The sequence below is a fragment of the Schistocerca nitens genome, chromosome 1 (assembly GCF_023898315.1).
Source record: "Schistocerca nitens isolate TAMUIC-IGC-003100 chromosome 1, iqSchNite1.1, whole genome shotgun sequence".
NCBI classification, from domain to species: domain Eukaryota; kingdom Metazoa; phylum Arthropoda; class Insecta; order Orthoptera; family Acrididae; genus Schistocerca; species Schistocerca nitens.
The window spans coordinates 752,582,213-752,594,379 of NC_064614.1; the positions used below are offsets into that span (position 1 = coordinate 752,582,213).

The 12,167-nt window shown below is 38.9% G+C and overlaps 1 protein-coding gene across 1 annotated transcript in view; it reads right to left on the bottom strand.

Annotated features, from left to right (window-relative positions):
* Window positions 1-12,167, bottom strand: part of LOC126260720 (ras-related GTP-binding protein C) — a 93,317-nt gene that overhangs the window by 79,643 nt on the left and 1,507 nt on the right. The window lies entirely within an intron of this gene.

A 12,167-nucleotide genomic window follows, 5' to 3' on the forward strand; every position in this document is an offset into this window, starting at 1 on the left:
TGCAGGCATCAGCAGAGCGATCCCAGTGTAGTCAGGGGGGCAACAACCAACAGAGTACATGGCAGCCCCATCACAATGGACTGGCTACCGTGCTGCATATGAGGTGCAAAGAAGTCCATGCTCATCGTCGGCGCAGAAAACGACACTGCATACTGGATGGAGGAAAACACACCCAGGAAGGTGTCCTTGCCTAAGAGATGGAGAATGAGCAGAACTGCAAAGCCACGATGACAATGAATGCTGAAGGTCTCAGTGCACGATGGACATGATGCACCATGTAAGGTGCCCTTCCCCAATTGGCTCGCTCTTTGGGAAAATTTGGAAAAATGGAGGTCAAACCCTAGAGGGGATTATCACAAAAAGGCCGAAACGAGAATACATCGGGCCTTTTCTAACACCGGAGAAGGTGGGAAGGAAGAGTGGATGAGGAAGAAGTGGTGCGGACAGAAGAGAAGAGGGAAAAGGTAAAGACAGTGGGAAATAGGCTGGTTTATGGTTTAGGCCAGGGGGAGGGGGATTGCAAGAATGCACAGGATATGCTGTAAAGCCTGGGTTTACCTATAGGCAAGGAACAGTGTATCACTCTGATCCAACAGCTCCCCCCCCCCCCCCCCCCACACACACACACACATACACACACACACACACACCACCAATGCCTCAAAGCCCCCGGATCATACCTTGTTGACTTATTCCACCTTCCATATCCACAAAAACTTACTAGTCTCCAGGAAACACATCGCTTCTGAACACACACTCTGTAACACAGCAATCCTTTATGCCTAAATTCTGACCCCTGCAGGTGCCACTGCCTCCTCTGACACTACGAAACCTGTCAACCAATCACTGACTAGCACTCCTCTGATTACCCAGTATCACTGTGGCCTTGAAAAGCAGAACCACATCCTTCACGAAGGCTTTAGCTACCTCTCATCATGTCCTGAGATGACGGATATCCTACCTTAAATCAGAATATCTTTATTCATACCTATTCTAGTCTTGCTCCCAATCCTATCCTCACGGGCCATTCCCTTGTAGTCGACCCAGGTACAAGACCCATTCCACACACCCACTCTCCACCACCTACTGCAGTCCAGTCACAGGCACTTCCTATCCTATAAAACACAAGGTCATATGTGAAAGCAGCTGTGTTATATACACATATCAAAAAAGTTTTGCATCACCCTGACAGCCGATCAGTTCCAGTCATTCTACCAGGAAGGAGGCACACGGCTCATGTTGTCTGTAGTTCAACCATGCCTAGATGGTCAATACCACAGTTTGATCATGTCTGCAATGTTACTTTGTGCCAGGAAGAGCTCTCAACAAGGGAAGTGTCCCAGCGTCTCAGAGTGAACCAAAACGATGTTTGGACATGGAAGAGATAAAGAGAGACGGGAACTGTCAATGACATGCCTCACTCAGGCTGCCCAAGGGCTACTACTGCAGTGGATGACAGCTACATATGGATTATGGCTCGGAGGAACCCTGACAGCAACGACACCATGTTGAACAATGCCTTTCGTACAGCCACAGGACGTCGTGTTATGACTCAAACTGTGCACAACTTCACCCCTGACGTCCATGGCGAGGTCCATTTTTGCAACCACGACACCACGCAGCGCGGTACAGATGGGCCCAACAACATGCCGAATGGACCGGTCAGGATTGGCATCACATTCTCTTCACTGATGACAGTCGCATATGCCTTCAATCAGACAATCATTGGAGACATGTTTGGAGACAACCCGGTCAGACTGGACGTCTTAGACACACTGTCCAGTGAGTGCAGCTACTACTACTAGCATGTGTTTCTCTGTGATTTTATAAGAGAAAACATCTGGAAGCAGTTCTGTATAACAAGTGATTTTAAAACAAAACAAATCACTATCTGATTATATTTCAAATCCTGAGAATAACATAATATCCACAGTGGTGCACCAGCATCGTCAGTATCAAGGAAGTAATACCTTCTAGCAGAAAACAAGTTCTTTGCTCTTCAAGACTGACTCATATCTAGTTCAAGGCATTACTTCACTGATGCTGCCACCACACTGGATACTTAATTCATCTGAGGATGGTTGTATAACCAATACTCATTACCCAATATAAATAAATAGTTATCTGAACCTTCTAAGATCAAACTTGAAAATTGATTGTGGATGTTCCTCAGACAATATGGCTAAATTTAAAATTCTGTGTCATTTTTTTAAAAATCTGAACAAACTGTACATACTTGAGATAACTTCGACACAAAGACAAAATGCGATATGGAAGATTCATCTCATTCAGTGGTTGTCACTGGTGTTCCACAATATCAACATACATCAATATAGGGGTTCCACAAGGTAGCATATTAGGACCAATACTATTCCTGATATGCACCAATGACTTTCACAGTAGTGTTACTCATGGTGAAAAAATTCTCCTTGCTGATGACAGCAATATTATAGTTGCTCAGAAAACAAGAGTACTCCTTGCAGAGAAAGCAAATGAAACTCTCAAGGAAGTTTATGATTGGTCAATAAGCAATAAAGTGACATTGAACACAAAGAAAACTAATGCCATGAATTTCAATTCAATGAAGAGGAAAAATGACAATGTTAAACTAAATGTAGGTGGCACCTCTACAGACTGTGTAACAAAAGCAAAATTTCTGTGAATGAACATTGACTCTCAGTTGAAGTGGTGTGAACACACAAAGGTACTTGCAAACAGAATGTCATCAGCATGTTATGCACTTAGAATCCTATCATCAGTGTGTAACATGCAGTGTCTTTTAGTTACATATTACTCATATGTACACTCAGTTCTTAGCTGTGGCATTCTTTTTTGGGGAACAAAAAACTCCACACAATTTTCAAATTCCAGGAAAGAGCCATAAGAATAATAACCAAAAGTACTAGTCGAGCTCATTGTAAAGATCTATTAAAAACACTGGGTTTTCAACTGCTCCATGTGAATACATTAATGTTGTAATTCAGTTGATCTAATTCGGTGAAACATCAGTTTGAATACAGCGCCAATTCCAGAGGGCTTGTACCTTCTGTTTTGTCTTCTTGTACGGGTGCTCTTTGGAGGGGAGTTCGTGCCAAGTTGGGGTATTAAGCGGAACAAAAATGTGATGGCTTTTTGTGTTATGTAGACTGTGTGTTGTGTAGAATAAAATAGAACATGTGGTTTAATACACGAGTAAACAGTGATGACGTGTACTTTATGTTCTTAGTCAAATAATTATCCTCATCCTCATTCCAACGAGACAAGCGTAACAGAAAAGTTAACAGGTTATGGGCCCAGGGCACTCTGTAGCAAGTGTGTTTAAAAATTCGAAGTGAAAACGAACATTAAGTGACGGAACTGCCGAAGACTACGTATTTTGACATTCTACAACAGCCGATGACGAAGAAAACAGTACATAATGACGGAACCATCTGTGAAAATTGATTGCCTGTGCAGCAGTAACTATTTTGCATGGTCTATCTGTGTTCGTTCACTGATACAGCATTATGATGCATGGATTGCCATAGAACCCGGTTTTGGAATGCGTTATGATCAGTTGGATGCAGAAAAAAGGAAGAAAAATGAAATGGCCTTGTCCATCATTCTGATGCTAGTCGAAGACCGCTACCTAGAAACAATTGGTTCTCTGAAATTACCAAAGGAAGCATGGGAGAAGCTCGAAAAGATTAACTGCAACAACGGCCAACTCAACACTAAATCCAAGATGAGAGACTTAGTAAATATCAAGAAAGATGACGATATGACTATGGATGAATATGTGACGAAAATCGTTGCTGCCAATAGAGTAGTGAAGCAAGGGGGTTTCAACTTTGATGATAAGACAGTTGCAGGTTTCATGCTTCAGAGAAACGCCTGGAACCAGATTTCAAATCTACTAAGTGCCAAGAAGAAGCCCAAGCATATGCAGCAGTAGGTAGAAGTCAGAAAAACAAGTTTTTCCGAAGCCAGGACAGATACAAGCAAAACCAAAGAGATGAGAAGAACACATCCAACAGAAACGGACTGTTTTTCCTGTGGTGAACCAGATCACATCGCCAGGGAGTGTCCACATTTCCGAGGAAAACAAGCGGGGCTCCATCAAGCAAACAGAATTATACCAAGAAATCAACATACAGAGAAAATGGATGTGCAAGCTCAACAGTTTTAAAAACTGTTCCAAACAGTGAAGGTATTAAGTGCAACTGAAAAAGAAGCTGAAGAAATAGTGGCTATGACAGTGACCAAATGTGGAGAAGGTGCTGATGAAAAGGTGTGGGTTTTGGATTCAGGAGCATCACATCATATGACTAGTCACCACGAGATACTTCAGGACTTAAAGATGGGTATCTCTGGAGAAGTGAAACTGGCTGATGGGAAAGTTACTGAAGTGACAGGTAAGGGGACAGTTATCATGAAAGCAGCAGAATCATGTGGTGGTAAGACAATCCAATTAACAGAAGTGCTTTTGGTGAAAGAACTGGATGGGAACTTGTTGTCTGTCAAACAGATGGACAAAAAAGGGATGTGTATCGGATTCAAAAATGGTGATGTTAGTGTGTCTGTTGATGAGAAGGAAGTATTGAGAGGAAGATTATCAAAAAATAATGTCTATTTAGTGCAATGTGAATATTACAAAGTGAGCAACGGTACAGTGATGCCACACAGTGACAAAACACATCAACAAATTGAAAATGAAGCAACAGCCAGAAGGGCAGAAGTTTTGTGGCACCAAAGACTTGGACACAGAGAAGCCTTACCCGAAGTATGTGGAGCCACAAACTACAAGGAAAAATGTGAAATATGTGTGCAAGGAAGAATGAAAAGACAGCCTTTCAAACTGAGCCAAACTACTACTGATAATATTCTAGAACTAGTACATAGTGACGTAGGTTACATTAGACAGACCTCCCTGGGTGGAGCACATTATTACGTTACTTACCTGGATGATCACTCAAGGTATTCGGTAGTGAAAGTGCTAAAGCATAAAAGTGATGTGTGAGAGTCTTTTGTGGAATTTAAGGGACGTGCGGAATGCGAGTCAGGGAGGAAACTGCAAAGCTTCCAATCAGACAATGGGACTGAGTACATCAACAGCAAATTTGAAGAGTTGTTCAAGGAAGAGGGCATACTACATCGGAAAAGCACAGTTTAATCTCCTCCATCCAACGGAAAAGCAGAGCGCCTGAATCAAACACTTTTATCCATTGTGAGGTGTCTACTATTTCAGAGTGGTTTGCCCAATACATTTTGGGGGGAAGCTCTAATATTGTCCTGCTATATCCGAAATAGATGTCCAACAAGATCCCTTCATGGGAAAATCCCGTATGAAGTATGGAAGAAGAAAAAACTAACTAAAGATGATTTGGGAACACACAGAGTGTTTGGCTGCTGAGCTTGGACAAGCACACTGACTTCTGACAAACTCGGAGAACGGGCAGAAGAATGTGTTTACCTTGGGGTGGAGTCACGATCTAAAGGATATCGTCTGTGGAGCCTCGGACAGAGAAAAATACTTTTGAGAAGAGATGTCATCTTTGACGAAAGAATATTCCCACTGAAGGCTACAGTAAACAAAGAACTCTCTCTTCCAGGGGAAGTAAACCTGAGGCAGATGACAACAGCTGAGCCACAAAGCAATGCAGTGACAGCAGACGACACCAGTATTGTGCAATTGGGTTTCCCGGATCCATCAACAGATGATGACAACACACCGCTGAGGAATGCAAGACCAGTAACAGAAGATCCAGTCAAATCAATAGCTGTTCGAGGAGATGGGGCCAATCCAGTGGTGGAGAAGAAGAGAGGTACGACACAGAATACGATGTAGTTCCTGGCAGTGAAGATGGTGATGTGTGTGTGATGAATGTGATACAGTGTTGCAAAGTAGAATCTCAAGTGCACATAGTGAAGTAGGGTTACGACAGTTTTCACGCCTAGTGAAACCAAAAATGTGTGGTTCGTGTCTCTCTGCAAGTTTTTTTTTTTTTTTTGCTGCTTTGTGTCAGGTGAATCCATCTGATCCAACATCAGTAGAAGCAGCTTTAGCTTCAATTCACAGGGACGAATGGTATAAAACCATGGAGTCAGATGTGAGTAGCCTAAAACTTCACAACACATGGCAACTTGTTGACCGATCAAAAGCTGACCATGTTATAGGAAGTAAGTGGGTATTCTCAACGAAGAGAAACAGAGAGGGTGATATTATTAAATTCAAAGAGAGGTTAGTAGCTCTGGGTTATAGTCAGATATTTGGAGCTGATTATTGGGAAACCTATAGCACAGTGATGAGACGAAGTAGCCCGAGGATCCTGTTAGCAACAGCAGTATTAAGGGGATGGAAAATTAAACATATTGATGTGGAAACTGCTTTTCTGAATAGCCCATGAGTGGCACTGTTTACATGGAGCAACCAAGATTGTTTCATGTGGGTAATAAAGTGTGTTTATTAAATTCACCAGACAGGTAAAGATTGGTATGATTTCTTCTGCTCTGTGATGACAAAAGTAGGTTTTGAACAATGTGAAAAGGATCCCTGTGTATTCTTCTCTAGAAATTTGATTATTGGAGTTCATGTTGACGATGTAGTTGCAATTGGTGAAGAAGAAACGATTATGACATTCATTAAGTGTTTGAAATCTCATATTATCATTAAAGAAATTAGTGACAACTTGTTGATTTTGGGTCTTGAAATAGAACAGTCTCAAGGGCAGGTGAAATTAAATCAGACGGCTTACATTCAACAGATGCTAAAAGAATTTAAAATGCATGACTGCAAGGGCATATCTACACCGTGTAACGACAACCATTTTAGTGAAGATGATAATGACAGGCCAATTGACCAGAAATTGTACCAAAAGGCAGTAGGTTGCTTGCTGTACATATCTACGTGTACTCAACCTGATATTGCTTTTATTGCAGGGAGATTGAGTCAGTTCAATTCTAAACCTTGTATTTCTCATTGGGCCAGGGTAAAAAGAGTATTTCGGTACCTACAGCAAACTAAAGAATTGAGTTTGTGTTTCCGTGCTGACTGCTGTGAAACTATTGCATTCAGTGATGCTGATTGGGCAAATGACCCAGGTGATAGTAAATCTGTGTCAGGTCACACAATTTTGTTAGCTGGAGCAGCAATCAGCTGGAAAAGTAATAAACAATCAATTGTGGCAACTTCCACAGTTGAAGCTGGGTATATTGCCATGTTTGAGACATGTAAGGAGGTGGAATGGTTTATTGATTTTTTAAAGGAGCTAAAAATTCTGAATTTGTTAGACTGCCCCTGCAGGTCAATGCTGACAACACAGGTGCAATTGAAATATATATATATATATATATATATATATATATATATATATATATATATATATATATATATATATATATAACAGAGGGAAACATTCCACGTGGAAAAAATATATCTAAAAAGAAAGATGATGAGACTTACCAAACAAAAGCGCTGGCAGGTCGATAGACACACAAACAAACACAAATATACACACAAAATTCAAGCTTTCGCAACAAACTGTTGCCTCATCAGGAAAGAGGGAAGGAGAGGGAAAGACGAAAGGATGTGGGTTTTAAGGGAGAGGGTAAGGAGTCATTCCAATCCCGGGAGCGGAAAGACTTACCTTAGGGGGAAAAAAGGACAGGTATACACTCGCACACACACACTTATATATATATAAAGAGAGAGAGAGAGAGAGTGTGTATCAGAGAGAACCAAGCATTTCAGGGTCCGCTACCATAAAGTCAGACAAACTGTCTTGGATGGTTTTCTTAAGTTTAAGTATGTGTCAACTAATGACAATGCAGCTGACATTTTAACTAAAGGACTAAGCAGCATTAAAACTGAGAAATTCAGAGACATGTTACGATTAAAATGAGTATTGTTTACTATTGGAATTCGTGATGTATTATTGTCTCATTTGTGATCTTAACTTCAGTGCCTCATTTGCGTTCCTATGTTTGGTACTGGAATTGGTGATGGTTTTATTGTCACATTTGTGATCTTAATTTCAATGTCTCACCTGTGTCCCTATGTGTAATATTGGAAGTTGTATTCTTAAACTGCACTCTTTGATGCTCACTGAGGGGAAGTGTTGTAATTCAGTTGATCTAATTCGGTGCGACATCAGTTTGAATATAGCGCCATTTCCAGAGGGCTTGTACCTTCTGTTTTGTCTTCTTGTACGGGTGCTCTTTGGAGGGGAGATCACGCCAAGTTGAGGTATTAAGCGGAAAAAAAAATGTGATGGCTTTTTCTGTTATGTAGAATAAAATAGAGCATGTGGTTTAATACATGAGTAAACAGTGATGACGTGTACTTTATGTTCTTAGTCAAATAATTATCCTCTTCCTCATTTAAAGGAGACAAGCGCTACAGAAAAGTTAACAATTAACCATTCAGTTGTACACATAAAAAATAACATTGGTAATTACTGCACAAACAGCTCTGTCCATGACCATGAAACAAGAGCTAGACTCAACTTGCATTTACCAAGAAAAAACAAACATAAAACTCAAAAAAGCATTTTTTGCCAAAGAATAAAACTGTACAGTAAATTACCAAAAGAGATTAAAGAAATTGCAAAACTAGACTTATTTTAAAAAGGCAGCATAAAAGTACCTGTTATGCAATACATTTTATACACTGAAGGATTACTTGGATAGAGTAGGGGTTTGCTAAAAAAAAATGTTATACAAATAAAAATAATAATAATAATGATTATAAAACATCCAACATTCCACATAATACTCTCACTTTGTTTTTTTCTTCTTTTTTCCTTTCTAGAAATACTTAATCCTAAACTACGCATAGCACAATATTAACAATTCTTCCTCTTTCTGAGTTGAACATCTCACTCATTATGGAGGAATGCTGAGTGTCTCTCTCTCTCTCTCTCTCTCTCTCTCTCTCTCTCTCTCTCTCTCTCTCTCTCTGTGTGTGTGTGTGTGTGTGTGTGTGTGTGTGTGTGTGTGTGTGTGTGTGTAATGAGTGAAGTGCTATGAAACAATGTGTGTATAGTGTGTGCAGTGACTGATAGTGAGATACGAGTGAACAGTGTGGCATTGCATTATTAAATAAGTTATTTGTTATATATGCATTGTATACCAGGAGTAAATATAATGACTGTCTCTAACTAGAAGTCTGTAAGTAAATGTGTATACAAATTAGCTTATTTTAAATTGGTCTAAACTTGTAAATACTTTGGCATGTCCTATATCCTTGTAAAAAGACATCTACAGATGAATAAAGCTGCTGCTGCTGCTACTACTACTACTAACATGCTGTTTGTTAAATCCCTGACTAGCATGCAGCATGGATCAGAGACTAACTAACCCATTATCTTCAATAAAAATATGTGGTTACATATTGCTTGATAAAATTTCTGCAGACTGAGAAGTCACAATTTGATCCCAGAGGATTTCATCATTGGGGATAACTAGAGGAAAAATACATTTGGGGACATGAGGGATATTAATGTGATGGAAATAAAGTTGTGGTTGGAGAGGATTGCGAAACTGTATCTGGGGACATTATACAGACAGCTGGTGGAATTTTCAGACCTTTGTAGGAAAAGCCTCAAAAATGATAAGTGTTCATGATGAAAGCTATATCTGTGAGACCATAATACATTGTGCTGGTAACAGCAATCATTGTTATTGTTGTAACATTTTGTATTACATTGCTGAGAGCAAGCAAACATACATACTGCCATAATTGCAAAATAATATTTAATCAAGTTAAATGGCCATAAACCAAGCTCATAACTGCGCATTATCACATGCCCGGCAAACAAACATGTACTGCTAGGAACACAGTGTCTTCAGAAAGAAAAAGAAAACTATATGAGACAGTAAGAACTAGTAAAGATCCAGAAGTAGTTTTACAATATAAAAATTATTGTAACATACCGAGAAAAGTTGTAAGGAAATCAAGAAACATGTATGTTAGAGAAGAAATTAACAACTCCAACAACAAAATAAAATCAATATGGAATGTTGTTTGAAAGGAGACAGGAAAAGTAACCACTCGGGTAGGTAGTATTACTATTACAGAGAACAAGACCATCGTAACCAACAGTACACAAGTAGCTAATGTATTTGACAACCATTTCTTAAGTGTAGGAGAAAAAGTTTGTGAGAACCGTTCAAAAGAAAAAGCCAGGCAGAACCTGGAAGAGCCTGTTTTGGAAAAATTTAGTCAGATTAAGTTCCACCTAACAGCCTCTTGTGCAATAAGTAAAATTATTAAATTTTTGAAAAATAAATGTTCTGTTGGAGTTGATAACATCTCTAATAATATATTAAAATAATGTTGAGCAATTACAGCTGATGTTCTAAGTCACATATGTAATGCATCACTAACTCAAGGTATTTTCCCAGACAGGTTAAAATATGCCATTGTCAGGCCTCTCAACAAAAAAGGGGACACCACAGATGTCAATAATTATCAGCCAGTATCCTTGCTTACAGTATTTTCAAAAATCTTCGAGAAAGTAACGTATTCAAGAGTGGTTAGCCATCTCAACAGTAATGGGATACTTAGTAAATCACATTTCGGATTTCAAAACTGCTGCTCCACTGAGACAGCAAAATACAATTTCACTGTCCACATAATGGAGTCTTTAAATAGTAAAATGTCACCAATAGGAATTTTCTGTGAATTGTCCAAAGCATTTGATTGTGTGAACCATGACATTATGTTACAGAAATTACAATTCTACGGTATAAATGGAATAGCATATGAGTGGTTTAAGTCAACCTACAGAACAGGAAGCAAAACGTTTCCTTATATGGGTCAAGCAATTTAAATAAGTTTGCCACTTCATCTAACTGGAGTGAAATTACATTAGGTGTTCCACAGGGTTCAATCATGGGTCACCTTCTGTTCTTGACATATGTGAACAACCTCCGTTCCTATCTGAAACAGGAAGCTGAACTGACACTGTTTGCTGATGATACAAGCATCATTATTAATCCAATAAAAGGAACTCCAATTGAAAACAATACAAATGAGGTCTTTGGAAAAGTCATTAATTGGTTTGCTGCAAATTGAAAAAACACAGTACATCCAATTTTCTGCTACAAAAAGTACAGTTCCTTCATTAAATGTAACACAACAGAAGTCAGTAGACAGGGTAGAGCATACTAAGTTTTAGGATGTACATATAGATGAGAATCTTATTTGAAAAATTCATATTTTGGATCTTCTAAAGTGACTAGGTTCAGCAACTTTTGCAATGAGAATAACTGCCAATTTTGAGGATATAGAAATTACCAAGTTAACATACTTTGCATACTTTCACTCTCTGATGTCATATGGAATAATATTTTGGGGTAACTCAACATTTAGACAAAAAGTATTCACTGCTCAAAAGACAGTGGTTAGAATGTGTGGGGTTCATAGTTGCACATCTTGTAGGCATATTTTTAAAAGATTGGGAATTCTTACAACAGCCTCACAGTACATTTACTCACTAATGAAATTTGTTCTCAACAACATGGGCCAGTTTAAAAACAATAGTGACATTCATGATTATAATACCAGAAAAAAGAAAGACTTACACTATCCTTTACTCAACCTATCTTTGGCACAGAAAGGGGTCAAATATACTGCTATAAAAATTTTTGACAAATTACCAGATGAAATAAAATGTCTGACAGACAGCAGTAATAGCTTCAAAAATTAATTGAAATCATATCTCCTTGACAACTCCTTCTATACCATAGATGAATTCTTGAGCAGGAATAAAGAAATCTATAAATATAGTATATGCATTTTGAGCCATTTAAGGGAATGGGGTTAATAATAGAAATATTACTCTTTAACTCTGTATTAAAAAAATCTTGTTTCACATGTGCATTTCTTGTGCATTTGACACATTCCACATCATAACAGCTACCGTACCGTGCGTTTGCAACCAACTAACTACAGTGCACTGACATTCAGAATAGTCTGTGGTAGTTTATTTGAGCAGAACGGCTTCTTAATATAAGTCCACAGTGTCTTCTTCAGTTCTCTGCTTACTGTACTGTCTTTTACACAATAGTAACACAACAGCATTTAAACGTAGGCATGCTACAACACTGAATACTGTGGATCAGTTATTATTTGTCATACAAAAATACACAACCCCTTCATGAGGTGTCTCAAAACTTTGTCCAGG